The sequence below is a fragment of the Opisthorchis viverrini genome (assembly GCF_000715545.1).
Source record: "Opisthorchis viverrini unplaced genomic scaffold opera_v5_82, whole genome shotgun sequence".
NCBI lineage: Eukaryota > Metazoa > Platyhelminthes > Trematoda > Opisthorchiida > Opisthorchiidae > Opisthorchis > Opisthorchis viverrini.
Window position 1 is genome coordinate 789022 of NW_008751738.1, and position 5996 is coordinate 795017.

General features: G+C 46.6%; 1 protein-coding gene across 1 annotated transcript in view; it reads right to left on the bottom strand.

The window, feature by feature from the left end:
* The window catches only part of T265_04768 (hypothetical protein), a gene marked incomplete at both ends in the record, with an annotated part of 64066 nt that extends 58587 nt beyond the window's left edge, over positions 1-5479 (bottom strand). Inside the window, one exon of the mRNA XM_009169593.1 lies at positions 5354-5479. The remainder of the gene's footprint in view (positions 1-5353) is intronic.
* Positions 5480-5996: the final 517 nt, after the last annotated feature.

The following is a 5996-nucleotide window of genomic DNA, read 5'->3' on the forward strand; positions in this document are numbered from 1 at the left end:
CGCACATATTGCTCATCGAGAGGGAAGAGTCGAAACCGTGTCCCTTCGCCGTCTAGCCCAAGCGGTTCAGAATACAACTGACAATGTTTTCAATCTGTCTGAATCCAATGGGGATACCGAACACCCAGATACGATTGAAATAACCGGACGTCAGCCCGATGGCTCTCAAGCATCTGAATCTTCTTCGGTACAGTCCTCCGAACACCAACCGAGTTATCCTGGAATTCTAGAACAACAGCGACGCATTCATCCTTACAGGTTGAGGAACAGAGAAGCTTGATTCAGTACATCACCTCCTATCTACGTCAGCTCATATGTGCCTGTTTAAACACTGTCGGGGTGAATGTCATGATTTTTGTGTGCTTATTCTTATACTTACCACATATACCCGTACTGAACCTTTGTGTACATTTCAGCTCATGTACGCTTGTTCCTAGACAAGTAAAACGTTGCTTATCCTCGGAAACCTGGATTCTTTTCTAACTCGTTCACTCATTCATTCTGAACGTCTCACTGGCTGATAGTGCAACAGACATTGCAATAATTCGCGTTTCTACATCAAGATAGATGTTTAGGAAATAGCTGCTAAAACGTTGCTTATCCTCGGAAACCTGGATTCTTTTCTAACTCGTTCTCGGACTCATTCTGAACGTCTCACTGGCTGATAGTGCAACAGACATTGCAATAATTCGCGTTTCTACATCAAGATAGATGTTTAGGAGCCAAATAGCTGCTGCCCGATTTGCGTTGCCAATCTCTAGTGGCTGTTCCTCACTTCTATTTGACGTTCATTGACACCCCCGAAAATTTCGGTTCAATCTTGCAGGACCTACCAAGTCTATCGAGGCGTATGGAGCACTATCAGCCCTAATTCGATAAAGCGCAGTCCTACAAGGATACTGTAGCAGCTTCCCTTGCTCAGAATTTCACCCGCGTGGGGGAGTGTTCACTATGGCGTCCCCTACATTGTTAACGGAGTCATCAACAACAGCTACTAAAACTGTTCGACAGCGTGAGGGCTGTCCCAGAGAGACCACCCCAACAAGTAGAGACCACGAGCTCAAGGTATTCGTTCATGGCGGCAAAAGGCTATAAAACTACATCGGGTAACCTATTCATCGCTTGTTCAGTCGATTTAGGGACACCCCCATGAGCCACATCCATGTCCTAACATGACAGGGCCGAAGCATCACGCGTCCGAGCACCACTACGATACCGCGGGGAAAAGTGTACAGAAAAAACTGTCTACCTAGCGACGGGTGAACAACTTGGTTAAATATCCTGCATGTGGTATGGTTGATTGTGATTGTTCCGAACGAGGCCGAGTACTCATGAGAACACTAAAGAACGGTTATTACGTTGGGTGACAGATGCACATAAGCACTGACTGCCATGGTCTGCGTAGGTCAATAACCCCCAAACTCATGTATTCAGAACTTGAATGCCTATAAACGGCATCCACTTACGGTGCAATCGGTTGAGCATGAGTAAGACATGCGTTTGAAACTGTGACAAACAGGGCAGTATGTTGTAAATCCTAAAAAGGTAATGAATCACAAATCCTGCTCGCTATTCCTATCACTGTCAACTTGACTGGGCACTCGGAAAGCAACTTCAAAGACCAGGTTACACCGTCTTCTCAGACAAGCTTGCATCATTTGAAGTGAGAAAAAGCAGTCTGATGCTAGTGGATGTTGCGTCACTAATACCACAGTAAAAGGTGTCACTGAGTGTAGTGTTCAAGTTTTTCTTCAAAATCGCTGACCGTTTCATATTCAGGATACTAATTTCCTAAATCCGACACGAATGCTGTGCGACTGGAACTTCCGACGATAGCAGCTGGTGAGTTAAGAAGTGATTTCATCCTTCGACGGTCCACCTGGACTTATGCAGCTGAACATATAGATGAACTTATCCACGACATCGCAAGTACGTGATCCGTCACGAAGAGACCGGACCTTACCATGGTGTGACCATCATCATCGACAGCATGACATAAGTGTTAAACACCGATGCTTCACTGCCGTAGGGCTTGTGCAGCCCCGCTAGCCATTGAGCTATACTGGGTGTTGTGGCATGCGACACTCAGTCTCTCATACTGGATTGGTATGACCAAGTCACCTGGTCTTCTAGGATAGTGGTTGGAACATGTATGGCGACTTGTCCTATAAAAATGGCACTGTAGTTGCATTTCCAGCCAAACATCACTACCTTGCGGTCAGGCTGTTGTACAGTGCTTGGACCCTTATTTGACTGGATACTCCTTGATAGTAGCATCTGGGCAGCTCATCTGGAAACGTTTATGAAGGGGGTTCACAAGTGGAAAGTTGATCGATTTCCGTCAATCGTATCTGCTTAAGCCCCAAATGACCGTAGCTCTGACACCACCAAAGACAAGTTTTACAATCCCCTGAATACCCCGTCGCGGCGAGCTGAAAGCTCAGACATCAGTGCGGTTCCCGGAGATCTGAATGCAAAAGTAGATAGGCTCAGCGCAAGTAAGACTCAATTAGGTAGTCGACATTCATTAGACCCGGTACGCACGGACAAGGGTGAACAACTACTTCATCTTACTTCGTCTGGTTACATGGCGCTTAAAAAATGGGAAGAATCAGTAATAGTGCCCATTTTCGAAAAAGGGCTCGTAATGAGGGTGATAGCCAGATTAAGATCACCTTAACTCCGCCGTAACGAGATTGTTGGCGTCAATAATCTTCGTCGCTTTATGTTGCCTCGTGAAACTGACTCGCGAGCAACAAACGGGATTTTGACCTGGTAGGAGTTGTGATGACCAAACCTTCATACTCCTTCACGTTATAAAACAACGCCAGACGTACAAATGATCCATAGTTTTACATTTCTGGATTAAGGCGCATTCAACTAGATTGACCGGTCTGTATTCCTTGACACGTGTGCCCATAAAAAAACGCTCCAGAAGTTTGTGGACATAAGTTCTTTGTATTCCCAGACTTCCGACGCATGAGAGTATGCAAAGAGCTCTCCAAAAGCCGCCGTGCACAAAGTGGTGTCTATCAGGGGCACTCACTCTCCCCATTCCTGTTAAACTTCGTGATCGAAAAAAAATCATAAGAGAAGTGCTGGAAAGTCTCCAAAACCCCGGTGTTCAAATAGTCTGTGAAGAAAACCTTATCGATCTAGAGTACACAGAAGACACTGTTCTCAACTTCGAAGAGAAGGCGCAGGTGTTTTTTGATGAACTGACCAAAGTCATCTCCTCTTTTGGCATGCAATTTGTACCCGAAAAGTGTAAGGTCATGCTCCTAGACATGCAGTCACTGAACACGCCACTTGCAATCCAGGGAGGCATTCAAAGTTGCGGAGCGTTTTACGTATCTTGGAAGTTGTATTAGTTTTGACCGTACCGTGACAGATGAGGCCAATGCACGAACCTGCAAGGCTCGGGTCACGTTTGCCAATTTGAAACACCTATGGCGTCAAAAGGGTGTACTCCTGAGTCTCAAGGGACGTGTGTATCAAGCTACAGTGAGCTATTTTGTTGCGTGGCTGTGAGACTTGGCCTGTTCGGGCTGCGGAACTGAGACGTCTTCAGGTGTTCGATCGACAATCGTTGTCTCAGGGCCATGGCTCGCGTGGGTTGTGTCGGCGAATCCGTAACGAGGCAATTAGAAAGCGAGTTTTCGGTTGTGCAAAGGGTATTTCCATTGAAGAATGTGTCCAGCACCAGAAGCTGCGTTGGTTGGGACATGTATTGCGTACGCCCAACCATTAGTCGCTAAAGAGAGTGCTGTTTTCCATGCATAATTCAGAGTGGTGAAAGCAGATAATTGGCCAATCCTTGACCTGGCAGAGGCCCTGTCTAGGCTTGGGAACCTGGCAGGCCCTCGTGCTTCCTTCGGGTGGCATGGCAGCTAGGCACCGGAAGGGTGCTACAGCTGAACGCTTTTTTCTTTTTTCCTGGCAAAGGGGTATGAAAGAAATCACGAAACGTTTGGGTACTGTCGGTGCTACTCGCCTTTCAGGATGGGGACCGCGTGATCCTCCCTGCATCTGGTTGGAGACGCTGCAAGATATGGCTGCCAACCGATGTCAGTGGCAATCTTGCAGTCAGTTTCTATCCAGCTTGCCTGAATGAGTGTTTGGAGGTGTAGGCATCTCGGAATGATTGTAGTAAGCTTGCACTAAGTCCCTTTCCCGTTCACCTTTATTATTTTCTTCACAATAAGACTTTCAAATAAATCATGGTGGTACGGCAGTAAAGCATCGGTGTTGAACACGGATGTCATGCTCTCAATGATGATGGTCTTTCACCGTTCGGATACCATGCTGGAAATCTGACATATACAAGGCCACTTCGCACAAGTCTAAATATGCATATCCGGCTTTCGCATAGTCAAAACGAACCGCACAAAGCAATTGTAGAGCAAGACTGTCAGCTTCCGAGGGTAATTTTAGGCACCAAAATCACTGGGTTCATGTTTCTCCGGATGTTGGTTTATAGTTAGGATTAAGCCATTTCCCACAGGAAGGCTATTTACCAACATGCATCGAGTTGTGTGATTCACCTTGCCCTTAAGTGAAAGCAGTTTTAACAGAAGGTTGTGAGCCCTGATGAAATATCTCGATTGCTGCACGTGTTAGGTGGGGGTAGGCTGCCGCAACGGCCGATGTGACGCTAGTTAACGACGTACTGATGAGCATTGTTATCCTCAACAGTGTTGACACTGAGGCCTCACTGCCAACCCCAGCCCAAGGCCCTTAAAGCGATTTAGAGAGCATGGCGTTCTAAAGATACCACGATAAAAATGACGCCGCGTTGTGCTCGAATTCTCAGTGTGCGACACGGAAACAAGGGAAACTCGGAATGATTACAGCATGTTCAAAAGCAGTGAAGCATTTCAACCCCGTGTTTTCGACCAAGACATGTTAATTTACGTAAGAATCTTGCGCGAAACGGACATAGCATTCTAGACCAGTTGTCATTATTATTTTTCGTTTCATTTTTGCAACACAGTGGGGTCCTTCCTGGAACCGCAATGACGGACCTTTTCGAACACTGGTCATTGTCTTTTGCGTTTACAAAAGGTTCCATTTAAGATTACCTGGAGCCGGAGGGCAGCACGAACACGGTTGGCGGCTTTTTATAGGTACTGGAGCCGGAGGGCAGCACGAACACGGTTGGCGGCTTTTCTATAGGTAGAAATTTGTTTTTTACGGAGTCCATGCAGTTTACACTGCGAAATTTACCACCTTTCAAAGTCTATTGGAAAACGCACCTAGCCATCAGGCCGCAATCGTCGACTATTAAAACCTGAGGGGGTAGCCGTGGATACACTCACGGAACGTAAGTTGAAACCCTTCCACTGCAACTCACATGTATCCACCAACGGTTTTGAATAAAATGTTGTGAGTTTCGGTGGATGAACAATTCCGTGCCACCGGTTAGAGAAGGCGAATCATATTCCATGGAAAAATCCGAACGCCGAAAAATCAAACCATGCGGCAGGTCGTATTAATTAACACTGGTTTAGTTAGTTCACTAGTTCAATATAGTTTGGCTGAACCGTTATACGCACCAGAGGCCTTCGACTCGGTAATATAGACTGATCGGTAATTCCTCAGCCCCCAGCACGAAATGGAGGCAATTTAATAAAACGTGGATGGCTCCTTCAGGGATATGTAACTTGGAATGGAAATGAATCCCTCGTGAGCGGTGGAAGTGAACCAGAAAACCCTGCTTCACCATGGTGCTTGAGGGCATTCTGTTTGAGAGTTACCGCCGCAGCACAAAACTTAGGGAAGAAAAATTTCCACCCGAGCTTCCTGAGAAGGAAGACACCTCAGGGAAGACAATCCAAACACCGAGATCTTCGTGCGACCAGACCGTGTTGGAAACAGCAGTTGCCCTCTGATTACCCGGCAGCTAATTGCGGTGGTGACTGGTTGGGAACACCGGGTGTTGAAGTCATTCCAGCTCCATCGATTCTTCTAGCAATCACTTACTCCCTTATTCTATC